Raw genomic sequence first — 15,077 nt, forward strand, 5'->3', positions numbered from 1 at the left:
AAAGAGAGGGAGGAAGAAAGGGCAAGCACGAGAGAACGAGACGGAGGGAGAAAGAGAAGAGCCACGCCGGTGGACGACTCCGGTGGATTAGGGAATAGAATAGTCATTATCGTGTATACATCCGTATTCTACGAGCTATCGGTCGCGCTCGTTCGGTGAGTCGGTCGTTGGTGGAGTGGCGAAACGCCGTGGCGAAGCGCCGGTTTTCAGTGGTGTGCGCGGTGCCGAGAGATCGAACGACCTAGCCCGTCTCTTTTCTGACATTGGGAGGCGCGCCGACGAGTATTACGCGCCGGGCCACGGTGTGTGTTGGAGTGCGAATTCGGGGGCTACCCGTCTGGGATTATCGGGCTCAAGACGAGGAATATCGACGCGGGAGCAACGGTGCCGGTAATTACAAGTGCCCGCGGGTGAGTAGCGTCCTCTCCGCTATTTCCGAGACGACGTTTCATCGGAAATGTCGTGTGTCGTGGCATTTTCCGCCAGTTGTTCCCGCCAGGAAGTGGTGTGGTCTCTGAGGGTCAAAGGGTGCACCGATTTGAGGATTGATTCGCCGGGGACGAACTGCATTCGCCGAGTTTGCTCATTTTTCTGTTGTCATTTTCGTCTCTTTTGGTGTTCTCGTGGTGTTCCTCGGAGTTCCCATCATTGTCTGGCGATTTGCTGACCTACATAACGTCCACGTGTTTGTAGATAGACGCGAGGAAAGATTGTTCATCTATTCGTGCAGTCTAATATTCCGTTTACTTGAGGCTAATCAATAGGACCGCGTCTTCTAGTTGGAGTCTACCAAGAGGTTGACCTAATTCTGTTGTCGCGAGTTTTGATAAGCGTGCGTTCAGTAAGACGTGTGATAACATCGGTAGTATTTTTAGATTGTTATTATAGCTTCTCTTCAATGAAATAGATCTTGAGAGCAAAACCTTGATTCTCCGAGTTCATTGCCATTTATTATTCAATTCCTATTTCTGCCTTAATATCGTCTTTTGCGTATTGTCAGAGTTGTAGTGGATTATGTGATTATTATAGGTTACAGCGTTAAAAACGGCTGTATAATGAAATAACTGCGTATGTATCTTTTCTAAATAATCGTCAGATAATAAGTTTGTATATCCAGATAACAATCGAGTAACTGACTCGAGTATGTCGTTTATCGCTGCTGATGTAGGTTCATCGCGAATCACGACGATATTTCTGTCGAACCAACGACTCGTTTCGTAACAGTCATAAAGCTTTCTCTACGTTTCTACAAATGTCAGAAATCTTGACAACAGTTTTAATTATTTGTTACTTGATTGCAAGCGTCACGATGGCCGAATCTTGCCTCTAAATATCCGAAATGGTGTGATATTTTATTCGAGAAAAGTGCGCTCTGAAAAAATCTTGTACTGACCGTGCAAAACGTATTTATAACGATAAATGAATTCACGTGAACACGATAACTTCGTACAACGTGCAACTACGTACAACGATAACTTCAAATTTAGTTAAAAAATGTCATCGTGCTTAGTAAACTAATTATTATTAATAACCATTTCTCTCTCTCTTTCTTTCCCTCTCTCCTTTCCTCCCAACTACGTAGATTCCCTTGTGGAACAGAATTCGACTGCGTACGCCACGGTTTTTATGATTTCTGCGGATTGCGGATATCCTCTGCGATTACTCCCCGCGGTAAACGAGAAAAAAAAGAGACAGAGAGAATCCCGGCCGAGCGAATCAACCGAATTCGACCGCTGCGGTGCACGAATACCTCGAAAACGCCGACATTTAATCGGCGAGGCGTACATGGAAGCTTTCATCCGGCCAAAGAGAGAATGTATAAATTTGTGGGCGAACTTGTTTCGAAATAACCGTGCGAAATTCCGCAGAGCGAGGGAAATTTCGCGAGTGACGGCCGGGGAAAAAGAGTGCGTGGCCCCAGGAAATATGCGGGTGTTAACATTTATGCGCTGAAAGAAGCATACCTATTTGCCGGGGGGCTATTAATTGAGCCCGCGCGCGCGCCCGGAATTATTAGACAATATATAATACGCGAAAAAGATTCACAGTCGTCGGCAAAATTCCACTATCTCGCGTTGCACGATTAATAATTCTATACCAATCACAATGCTGCATTTTTCGTGAAAAAAATTGAGAAATATCTGTCGCTCCGGAAACGGCCAAGCCGATAAAAATCTGAAATTTTTTCAAAGTACAATATGTATCACCATAGCGAGAGGTTGAAAAAAAATCCACGTTCTCTTTCACCTACGAGAATTTGTTGCGTACTTCGTATACATAAATAATTGATGATTTTATCAACAGATTATCACATTAAAACGATCAAACACAAAATTATGGCGCACGTTCACGGAGAATTAAATCATTGTGCAAAAATAAAATGTTATATTTACCTCGAGACCTCACTATTAATGCCATACATATATATCAGTTAAACATATATAATCGACAAAATCTTAGTTTTAATAATTAACACTGTTAACCATTAAAATTATAGTAATTAAATGAGAATTCACCAACGACCTTGTACGAGTTTTGCAAAGTTTAGAAAAGCAGCTCCGAAGCAGATGGTTCTACGACGCTGCGCGACAGAGCTCGTCAGGATCTATTTTACATCGTACGATGTTTGATCCTTCCAATAATCTTATCTGCGATGTCCGACGGCTGCTGTCAGAGCAGATCTTGTAACGCGCTGCGCCGAGCTTCGACTACTTCCGTTCGCGCCTGCAGTTTCGCGGGAAGTTTCGATCCCGAAATGCCCCGGCGTGGTAGCGTGCCGAGAGAGTTGGCCAGCGGGATTTCCACGGAAATAATCTGCTTACGGTAATCTTCTTGGCTTGCCTCCCTCTCGGTTAAGGTCCGCCTTCCACGAGGAGGTCCTTCGTCTCCTCGTCGTCGTCGCCGTCGTCAGTCTATACACGCTAGCGCGTCCTCCGCAGGACATTTCGGATATCCTAGTCGGTGCTCGATCTTCGTATCCGATGCGGCAATTTGGTCGCGAACAACTCCGAAACGAAAGAGCACGTGTTTTTTAAGTGAAAAATAAAGAGTGCTGCTACCTATGTGACTCGAAATCGTGCGCATTGCGTTAGATTTTCGTGTATATTGTGGCAAAAAAATGTGATGCAATGACGATTGTTTATTACCAGAGTATTAGACTTATCGTTAGTATACAAGATCGAGGAGATCGAAAAAAAGATGACGTCATATCGTATTCGTGTCGAAAAAATTCTGATATAGTCTACATTGGAGAGTGAAAAAATGATGCTTCGTGACAATTCCAAATGAAGAGGCATCGGGGAATATTGCAGAAATGAATGGTTTTCGTTTAAAAAGAATTTTATTTGTTTTCCGTCTGTAAATCGTGTCGTATAAAAAAGCGTCTGTGCCATCTGGTATGTGAATAGAATATTGCTTTCTGGATATGCAGCTACCTGAAAGATTGAAAATGTCGCGTTGAGACCATTTGATGGGCAAAAAGGAAGTTATGATTATCGTGAATTTCAAAATTCACGCATAGATTCCACCACATCGAGATGAAGTAGACATTGAAATCACGTAAATGCGAGAACCTCGGCGAGAACGATATTTATGAAAATATCCAAATGCATTGTTATATAACAACGAATTAACTCAAATGAAGATAATTCTAAGATCAGAGAATTTAAAATAATTTAAATGACTTGTGAAGTCACTCGAAATAATTCATTCGCAGCTTTCTAATAAATAGTCTTGTAACAAAACGTTAAAAAAATGGATTTATATTATTTTCTATTAATGCTCTACACGACCAAAAATAACTTCGCGAAGTGACGTAGTTTATAATCCGCATATACATTTGAATCATATGATCACTTCAATGCTGAAGAAGATACGGAAGCCGAACAACGAAGTTGACAAGTTTTTCCAAGGCTTCTACGATGGATGGTTTGCATGCAAAGGACAAAGTTTATCTTCTAACAAGAATTTATTCTTTCCGCAATGAGATTTTACGTCATGGCGTTAAAATGCAATATCGGGTGATAGATTTTATTATAAAAATGCAAACTAATTTAATCTTAATAGACTTGTAATATACGTGTAAACTTCCATAAGAAAGAATACGTAATATAAACTAAAATTAATTCTTTAACCGTGAAGATCTTAAAGAAACCATAATTCCCGTTCTCGGTTTACTGTCACAAATTGAATCTCGTCTTCGGCATCGAAGCATCAAGTCTCTCGGAATCCCTGGTCGATGTTATCACGTGCGAACGGGTCCCAATGTCGCGCCGTGCGCCTTCGACGGTAGGATTGACGTGGCCACCGTAGAACCGTGAATGTCGGCCCGAGGGAACAAAACTTCCTCGAAATTGGCTCGGAGAAATCAGTAACTTCCACCGTCCGCCAGGGCGGAACATAAAGGAGCATGAAGCGGAATGGAGGCAGGTGGAGGCGAGAGAGGGAGGCGAGGGACAGCGAAACGAAGGAGGCTCATCCCCGTCGGTGGCGGGCAGCAGCCCCCATTGGCATCTCCTTTTTTGCAGCCCGGGAATAAAGACTAACTACCGGAGAACAAGCCCCCGGCGCGGCGCGGAGCGGAGGTATACCCCGTCGTCGTGTATACCTCGTGGAATTTCTACGGGAATTAAGTTTTACGCTCAATGAACGCGCAACAAAACGCCGTATACCCGGGGCTAAGATTGCATTCAATGCGATTCCTTTCCTCCTAGAGAGAGACGCTTCCCCGTGCACGACTCGGTGCGCATGGTTACGTGCATGCGGCCCCTTGACAGAGGTATCCGAATACAATCTAGGGTACATAAAGTGTGTGCGACTCCGCAACATAAAACCGCCTCTCTGAGGAAAAAGTTCAAACTCAATGCCGAAATAATTATTTCACAAGGCGCTACTACAGTCTGACGTGAATTCGATTTCAAGCTTGGCGCAGCTGCCAGCATCTATAAGTATTATTATCATTAGGTAATTGAATTATGATTCTATTAATCAATAGGTAATGAGAAAGTTTTTCGTGTTTTTTTGTGTTTGCTACACAATGTGTAATATTGAGACTATTTTTTTTATTACGGCTGACGTCGAAGACATTAAGTTACGTATTTGGGAATAAGAACAGAGATGTATGTACTTGACGCGTAAAGATTATTGCAAACTTATCACGACGAGAGCACACGTACGCGCATTTACGCCGAAGTCTTGGAGCACCACACCGGCGTAATCTCGAAAAATCGTCCATGGAATCAGTTAATGCCTCGCTCGTTTCACAAGTACCTTCTGGCTTTCCTCGCGATACTCGCGCACGGCTGTACTTCACGCAACGTACATACGTATACGAATTCATTGTGGAACTATACTATTGTGAAGGAGAGGGGGGAGGGGCGGGCTCTTCAGGAACAATGCGGTTGTGTGCAAATACTCCTGGAAACAATGCGGCCGCGACTTAACTTTCTGGGATAGCTACGGCAGTGTGTCGTTCTTCGTGTACCGTCGGATGTACCGAAGCCGCAAACCGCGCTACCTAATGCAGAAACGACGTTGCATCTCCCGCGATGAATCCCCGGTTGCTGCGAGTTGTTCCCGATGTGTGCGATCTTGTCGGGATCGAGTGTTCACCTTCGGGTTATGATTCCCCCCCGCGAATTATTTTATTTCGGAAGATACGTATTTCGAATTAGTCATGTAGACATTTTTCCGCATGAGACTTGTAACTACGATATTGAAAATTCTGACTTTAGTTTACCTAGATTTACTGTAAACTCCGGTTTGTGCCGTTGTATAAAATTCTGCTATTATTTAATTATGTTTAATTTATATTTATTTATATTTAATTTATTTAATTTATGTCAAGACGTTTTTTTATAAGGGCAACTACTTAGATAGGTCAAAACGAGGTTTAACTTTATAAATTTTATGTGGAAAAACGAAAAGAGATAAAAAGGTTGTGTTCTAATTACAAAGATCATACTTTCCTTTATTTGAAAATTCAAGTTTTTATTTAAAAAATATTGCCTCGCGAGCCGAGAACGAACTGCTGAAAAATATTCAACTGTCTCTGAAACTTACGAAATAATCGGAATATTGCTTTGTGTTTACAGATAAGAAAAATTCCACTCTAAAAGTAGCGTTGCGATGATAGGAAAAATTTAGAATCACTGCCATGCTAGGCTCCGCAGAAATTTGTTGCCGATTTAAGAATACAACGGCGAAGCGCATATCCGCGCACGTGCGCCTTGTTGGCTTAACTTTAACTGATCCGCACAGATACGATCTGCCGGACGTATCCGCAAATCGTAATATTCTTTGGCGACGCGCGAGAGGGTGAACTTCCATCTCTCTCCCTCTCGCGCGGCACACGCACCGGGGATTTAATAATGGGGATTTAACAGTCATTAGGGATGGCATGCCGGTATATCTCTCGATTGGTAACGCAAAGTGTTTGCACTAGGACCGAACTGCCGCAGGACTGGGGAGGGGGGGGTAAAACTCGTTGCAGCGGGAGATGGATTTTCGGAAAGGAGGGTCGAAAAAGTGCGCGCGGGTGTAAAAGGTACCCTAACTATCTTTCTCTAGTTTGATCGTTTCTCTCTCGGGCTCTCTGTAGAGTCGTGGACTACTCGAGTGCCCTCAAGGGCCAATCGAGTGGCCCGGTCTGGGCATTTTGTCCACACTTGGCGGTCTGTAACAAGTGCATTGTCTCGTGCACCAAAGTGCACAAAAATAAAGAGACTTCTGGCTATTGCAATAAGAGGGACCATCGAGTGCCCGTTCTTACGCTCTCCCTCGCATTCTATTTCTATTTTTGTTTTTCTCCCGTGACGCCGTTTTAATATGACGAAAGTGCAAATAAATCTACCGCTTTGTCGACAATAGACCTCAGTAGTGCTCTTATCTTTGACGCAATAATCAGAATTTTAAGATAAAAAATTTAATTAGGCTTAATGATAAAGATATTATTATATTTGAATTTTGTCAAAGCGGCAGATTTATTTGCACTTTCGTCATATTAAAACGGCGTCACGAGGGAAAAACAAAGATAAAAATAGATCACGAGGGAGAGAGCGAGAACGGGCACTCAAAGGTAAAATCATTAAGAGAAAAGCTGTATAAGTGCGTATTTGTTATTGAAAAAAAAAAAAAACCAGATAGAAAGGAGAGAGAGAAAGAACATTTACTTCGTGCACAACAATGCGCGAGGGTGCAGACGTTAAAAATTTCACGAAAGTGACAGTTGTTTTCAGCATTTTTCGCTCATGCTGGGTGGTATGTATGTAACAAGTGCTTTGTGGCCAGCGCGAGGCACACAAGAGTACAAAAGTGGAGATTCGCGCTTGACTGATTTCAGGAGGATACTCGGGAGAATACTCCGCCTTTCTTCGTTCTTCGTCCTCTTCCTTTCATAGCGAGCAAAATTTTAATATAACCAGGACGAAAGAGGCGGCGTCCCGGGGTAGTGTATACTCTATGGATTCTTTTTCAACGAGCAACTTTATTCCGGTCCCGGGGAGAGATCGGAGGAAATTCGCACGCGCGCGTAATGAGACGTAATATTAGAAACGCAATACGGCGCGAGCTCACCTTTTACATCCACAATATTAAGTATTCGTAATTTCATCGAGCGATGTAACGTCCATGCGCTCGTCGTTCTATCTACTCTAAAAAGAAGAAGCGTTATTTTATCGGCGTAAAACATCCCTTTCAGAGTGTAAATTGCTACACGGATCATATTCAATTGCATAAAGTAAATAATTTTAATTTTCTATAACGACAAATTTTACGTTCTAATTTGCGAGATAAAAATTTCTTTTCTCACGTAAGGTTGTAACATTTGTTTATGAGAAATCGTTATTATATTTAAATCGTTAGAGGGTGACGACCCGATAGGTATGTCATAAAGCCACTTATCACACGCATTACGCGTCCGGTAGTTAAATTGCAGCGGAACACAACGGTAGTCGGGCACAAATTTCAATTGCGGACGTAACAGGATGCAATGCGGTACATACGCTACGTACATACGCTACGGGGTGAATGTGGGTGTTTCATCTATATTTGCGCGAAAAGACTCACGCAGCTCTATTAATACTTTGAAGAGGCCTTTTGTATATATGACGCGGTTCTATTCAACGAAATTCTGGTTTCAATATAGCGCGCGGTTAAGAGAGGAAATGGAACAATACGTTATTAAAGGCAGTGCAATATTTTATTTCGGAAGTACATATTTCGAATCAGCCGTGTAGAAATTTTTCCGCGTGAGATTTGTAACTACGGTATTGAAAATTGCAACTTAAGTTTACTTAGATTTAACTGTAAACCCCATAGATTGTGTCGTATAAAATTCATAGCGTCGAAAAATATTTAATTATTGTTTCCTCATAGAGGAAGCTTTGTGATGATGGAAAAAAAATTTTTCTAGATTTTGATGGAAATAGGTTTATAATGTTCCAAAATGTGTGTGGTGTGTGTGTGTACGGATTTTTGTATGCATCTACTTCTACAATTTTTTAGATACCGGGCTGAACATTTGCACACAAATAGAGTATCATAGAAAGTATGTTCTCCTCTAATTTTCTTAAAATCTATCAAACGGTATGGATTTTAGGGGAGTTTTTATTTTTCAGAAAAATGTGTTTTACACTGTAACTTTTTCAATATTTGAGATATCGGTCTATTTTTAATTCTATTATATTCTTCAGTCTTTTCTACTCCTATTTCATATATCATTTTTTAACATTTAGTTAATCAATTCTTGAGTTACAGATGTTTGAAATTTTGGAGAATCCGTACATACATAGAAGCCTTATAAAGTTTGATCTAATCAATTAAATTGTAAAGAATTATATATGAAATAGGGGTAGAAAAGACTGAAAGATATAACAGAATTAAAAATAGACCGATATCTCAAATATTGAGAAAATCCAGACAATTAAGCCAATTAAGTAATTATTTTCTAATTTTATTAATAAAAGCAGTTTTTATATATTTAAAAAATTATTTTAAAGTAGAAATAAAAAACTATTGTAATAGTATAACAAATATAATATTAGTCGCAATAAAGATTATCACAATAAAAAAGTGTGCAAGTAGAAACTTGCACATTGCTTCCTTATAATTTTTAAGTGTACAAATTATAAATTTGAACATTACTTTCTCACAATTTTCAAGTATGCAAATTATAAATTTGCACGTTGTTTAATCAACATTTTATTTCGCTCATAAAGCTTCCTCTATGAGGAAGCCAAATTAATAAATATCTGCTAATAATTATACATAAAAAAAGGCTTCCTCATAAGAGGAAGCTTTATGAGCGAAATAAAATGTTGATTAAGCAACGTGCGTTAATTTGCATACTTGAAAATTGTGAAAAAGTAATGTTCAAATTTATAATTCGTACACTTAAAAATTGTAAGGAAGCAATGTGCAAGTTTCTACTTACACACTTAAAAACTGAGGAAGCAATGTGCAAGTTTCTACTTGTGTTTAATTTATATTTATTTCGAATTTATTTGTGTCAAGATGTTTTTTTAAGAAAGTGACATTTATTTATACAATTAGACTAGTTACAATTAGGGTCAAAAAACGAGGTCTAACTTTATAAATTTTTTGCGGAAAAACAGAAACAGATAGAGAAATCATATTTGTTCCATTGCAAAGATCGCACATACTTTCCTCTATTAAAAAAAATTTAATTTTATTAAAAAATATTACAAAATGGCGGCTTTATACAATATTTGGGAAATCATGTTTTTTAAAACAGCCTTTACGATGACCATAAGACTGATCTAAAAGCAAAATTGCACAAAGTTTATAAAATTAAAACATAAATGCAGTTTTTGACGTAGCCGTTTTTTGAAATATTGCATTTGAACAAAATGACAGTCGGTCAAAGTCAACATAGCGATTTTCCAAAAAATGTTGCTCGTTTTTGGCTGTGAAAAAACTAAGCGTCGGAAAAAATATGTCAAAGGTATTCATTAAAAACGACTAGTTTTTAATATCTATAGAAAAAGTGTGTAAAACTGCAAGTCGATTAGTTGAACCGTTTTCGAGATCTAGTAGTCACGCGTTGAAAACTACGTTTTGAGAAAAATGTTTTAAACATCAAGTTTGCACTACGAAAATATTATTTTTTACATTTAATCATTTACTTCAGGACCATAAAGTGAACTTTCTGCCGAAGTGAGTGCCTCTAGAAAGTCTCCGCTCTTTTCTACAATATTTTTCAACTATTATCTTCTTTTTTTGTACCACTTATAGAGATGTGCGAACTATTCGAATTCGAATTTCTATGACTTGAATCCGAACTATTCGAAAATTTCGAATCTAGATGATTCGAATATGAATTATATTGTCAAATTTATAAAATCATATTTTCCGTTAATAAGCAAAAGTACGGTCGCAAAAGTATGTTAAATAGATAGTGAGACAGTGAGGATTCAGTATTATAACCACTCATTGAGCGGCTAACAGTTTAATTTTAATTTTTGACATGCTTTGTGACCCTATCAAATTGTACGTATAAGTTTGAATATACGTAAAAAAATAGTAAGCTATGAATACTGAAAATAAAATAAACTATATGTTCTTTTATTTTATAGCGTTTTCTATTGGGAAAAAACTCATTGGCACTGGCAGCACTAAGTGCTTGAAGCGTATTTCATTGGTAGAATTAGTGAGCATGTTTCTGAAAAACTCAAAAACTGAGTGCCAGTGAGTTTTTCCCAATGGAAGACGCCTTTAATTTCTATGTATGCAATTGGATAATGTTAATGGATACTACATTAGAGTATTTTAATAATTTATCTATAATTTTTTGCCTAATTGTTTCAATTATTGCGACATTAAATAAAATCTATTTTATTTGTTTTTTATTAAATATTTAAATATCTTTTTTTGCTTTAAAAAGATTTATAGATATTATATAATCAATATTATTTTTTTACATTAAAATATTTTTCTATTATTCACGTGTTAAAATTCAACCTAATAATATAATTATACTGTTAATTAAAAATTATATTTCAATGATTCAATTCGAAATCATTCGATTCGCTTCGATTCGAATAAAGTTTTGTCGGTTCGATTCGATTTGAATTCGAAAGAGGAAATAAAATTCGATTCCATTCGACTCGACATAAAAAATCCTTGATTCGCACATCTCTAGCCTGCATGGAATTTAGTGCGCACTCCTCTTATTGAAGTAGGGGAGACCGGGGCTCGTTGGCACCATTTTCACAATTTCGGCATTTGAGTTTTTATTGAGTTTTATACAACTATAATTAATGATTAAACAGTAATAATATGATAGAGAGAACCTTTCTTTACATTTTCGTGTCACGAACGCTGCTGTATACTGTATAGTTTCTTTGTAATAAGTGAAATACGAACATGCTGCATTATAGCCAACTTGCCCCCATAATAAGGGTAAGTTGGCTATGCAACAAAAGTCCATGTTAAATTAATGAAAACGTAATAGAAACACAAAACGGGTAACAGATACGTACTTTTTGATAAAGATTGTATCGTTTAAAGGGGGCTTCTGGTTTAGGAGGCTAAAAAAAAGGAGATTTTTATGCATTTTTTTTGTTGACAATAATGCAGTTAAGGTTTCTCTAAACCTTTTACAATATTTAACTGCTTATTTGAAGAGATAAAAAAATTTTTATATTGTAAAATAATTGCAAAATGGCGCCGTGGTGTATCTCTAATCAGAGCGCCTCGCTAACAATCTGCGGGAAAGATAGAGGAAAAACTAATTGATCAATCGACTTGATTCAAAGTGCGTTAGCTAAAGAATGAACAACCATTCTATGTGAACCTCAAACATTGGTAAAAATATTAATTTAAATAATTGTTATTGCATAAAAACGGAGAATATTTTTTCTCAAAAATGTCATGTGTTCAAGTGCTAAAAAATTTTGTATTTTACAGTTTTTTAACCATGTTCCTGGTTCACATAGAATAAAAGTATATAAAAATTAATAATCTTTTTCGTTTTTTTGTCTCAGATCAAAATTGCGGGCTACATTTTTCCCGCAGATTGGCAACTCGGTTGGCGAGGCGCTCCGATTAAAGATACACCACGGCGCCATTTTGCAATTATTTTACAATACAAAAATTTTTTTTACTTCCTCAAATAAGCAGTTAAATATTGTAAAAGGTTTAGAAACTTCAACTGCATTATTGTATAACAAAAATTCATAAAGATCTCCTTTTTTTTAGCCTCTTAAACCAGAAGCCCTCCTTAAAGTTATTTTGTAATGATCAAATAGCAAAATGCTGTTGCAGAAAAACAATTGTAAACTATTTTCTTCAACATAAAAATATTAATATAAATATAGGGTAGACCGGGGCACGTTGTCACACATTTAGTTCAATATTTTTTGTATTTTTTACATTCAATATTTAAGAGTACTTTGATATGCCAAAATTTCGAGTGAACCCTCAGCTTCAATTAGACAGTATCGAATTTTGTGTGATTGTTATTCTACAGTTGTTACATAACAATAAATAACGACAGGTCGCTTGTGACAACGTGCCCCGTGGCCGGGGCACGTTGTCAAATCAAATGTAATTGCATGCAAAATGTTATCCAAACTGTATTCAACGTAAATATCAATATATTATAGTGCGCTGCAATGTAAAAAAGTAAAATCCTTCACAGAAACATTTATTTTATTTCAAAAAAGTACAAAAAGCACGAAGTTTTTGTTTTAATCTAAATACAAGAATTTCACTCGAATGCGCAACTTATTGATACACATTTTTTCTTTTATAATCATGTCGGTGATTAAACATAAAATATTTTTACTCGTTATCGTCATCCGAAGATTCGTAATATATTCCCATCAAATTCGTGACAACGTGCCCCGAGGGCATTTTTTTACTTTAAACAGCCTCATGGCCGACACGTTTGAGATATTCATAAGGTTAGGTATTGCACGCGGTAAGTAAAAGTACATACTTTAAGATAATATAAAGGTCTGTTCTGAAAAAAACATAAGCTTCATGTCCAGTACGTTGACTATTAGACAATAAAATTTTACTTACGGTCGCAAAAAACTTTCAAGTTGATTTTACGTCAACACGGCTGGAGCAATCTCAACACTGTAAACGCACCAAAAATGGGCATACACTAACACGTTTTGGGAATGACGGGTGCTGCCCTGTGGTTATTAGTTTTTTAAATAAAGCCGATGTGACAACGTGCCCCGGTCTACCCTATATTTAGTTTCTATCAGCATTGTAGGTAGCAAATTACATATGTTCAAACAGGTCTCACGCACGCGGCAACAATAAGTCAAGCTAAGCGTGTCTTGATATTAGCCAACATACCCCATCCCTGCATACGTTTTATTTCAGTCATTTTATTACAATAAATTACTGTTGTTATTCAAAATAACATGTCGGATAGTAACGGAAACTTTTCTTTTAACTAATGATACATCACTTTAATTTAGTTCTCAAGCTGAAGAACATTAATACGATATTTTGAAACGTTCGAAAATTTACTTGCCACCTCTTGAATTAGAGTTTTCTCTTTTTCTACACTGTTGGAAAATTTGTGTTAAATATAACATAAATCACATGTCCAAAACGGTCCACTCAAATTTTTGTGTTAATTTAACATAATATGGATGTGTTAAGTGGTAACACTGATATTATGTTAAAATATTTCAACAGAAAGGAAATGTAATTTTGATCGTAATTTGAAGTTAATTATGTGTACAATTAACATAACTTTTATGTTGAAGTTGAGATTGTAAGATAAAATCAACACTCTATTTCTGTAAATTTTTATTCCTACTTTTTTTATAGAGTAAAATCAACATTCTTTTTCTGTAAATTTTAACACATTTAATAAATACGTTCAAATTGTGTTACTTTTAACATATTTTTTAAGTTATTTTAATTATTTTACATTTTGAATTTGTAAAATTCAATTAACATAGCAGGCATATGTTAAATCTACACACGTATATGCGTTGATTATTTTACACAAAAATTTTAACAAGGACTTTTTTTAATACAGGACCTCTGTTTTCAACAGTGTATTGTAATACTTGTTTGATTAAAATAAAGCTTTGGGAAAAGTACCTACGTCATATAAGAGATATTTTGTGATAACTTTTCTATTGTTTTTTTCGCTATAAATACATAAACGGAACGCATTGCCAACTTGCCTCTTGTGCCAACGAGCCCCGCGCTCCCTTACGCGGTGTTCGTCTTCTGCAGCAATGTTTTTACATGTGCATTCGAGTCTATATCTTGCATTGTTTGGGGAATTTATAGTAATGCTCTTGCATCTTTATTAAATGTATCCGTGGCAATATATGCAGCTATAATTCCATTGTCATAACGCCACTGTGCATATTATAGTGCTCGAGTGTTGTCTGCTTTAAAGTATATTTTTCCACCACAAGTTGCACTTTTTGCACGAAATGCACTAAGAAATTATTGCGAATACTGTTATAAAATTTAAAATACGATATTGGATTGTACTTTCTTTCGGGACAAGAATATCGCCCATCAATTTTAATTTTTTAGCAGAGGCACTATAGCTGTTCTCTTTCTGTTCCATCTAATTTCGATTTTTAGGAGGTGTATATGCTTCTTGGATCTTGCTTTTTGAACATTTTCAAATATTCAAAGATATCTAGAATCTTCTCGGCTGTTTATTGCTGATTATTGCTGTTTACTATTCAACTCTAATCAGCGCTATTCAACACAATATTGTTTGCTTGTCCGAACAAGAACTGCTGTCAAACCGACCATTTGTGTTTTTAAGTACAGCTCTGATGATTAGTATTTCTTCACAATAAAGAAAAAACGAGAGAGACTTTTCTTTAGACCTGTGAAAATCGGCACAATCCTGGCCGCAGGCCATCTGTCTATATTTGCCAGATCGAGTTTAGCTTCACAAAAATATTTTTAAGACGTACTTTAAAAATATGTAAAAAGGAAAGTCAATTTTTTAACCCATCTAGGTATATAGATGTCTCCTCTTAATTAAATCGCTGGACATAGATAATCAGCACTGTGATATAGAGGCTGCGTTCGGGGAGCGCGCTATTAGCGCTATT

At 37.1% G+C, this 15,077-nt stretch overlaps 1 protein-coding gene across 3 annotated transcripts in view; it reads left to right on the top strand.

Moving 5' to 3' along the window:
• Positions 1-15,077, top strand: part of LOC112461881 (homeobox protein otx5-B-like) — a 22,733-nt gene that overhangs the window by 567 nt on the left and 7,089 nt on the right. Inside the window, exon 1 of one of the 3 annotated variants that reach the window (XM_025027289.1) lies at positions 7-410. The exons of 1 other annotated variant lie outside the window; for it this stretch is intronic. The gene's annotated coding sequence lies outside the window, so the exon portion shown is untranslated. Of the gene's footprint in view, positions 1-6; positions 411-15,077 lie in introns of those variants that run through there. One more of the 3 variants, XM_025027290.1, reaches the window with a different exon arrangement.

Source organism: Temnothorax curvispinosus, unplaced genomic scaffold, assembly GCF_003070985.1.
Source record: "Temnothorax curvispinosus isolate PA1 unplaced genomic scaffold, ASM307098v1 QBEX01011856.1, whole genome shotgun sequence".
NCBI lineage: Eukaryota > Metazoa > Arthropoda > Insecta > Hymenoptera > Formicidae > Temnothorax > Temnothorax curvispinosus.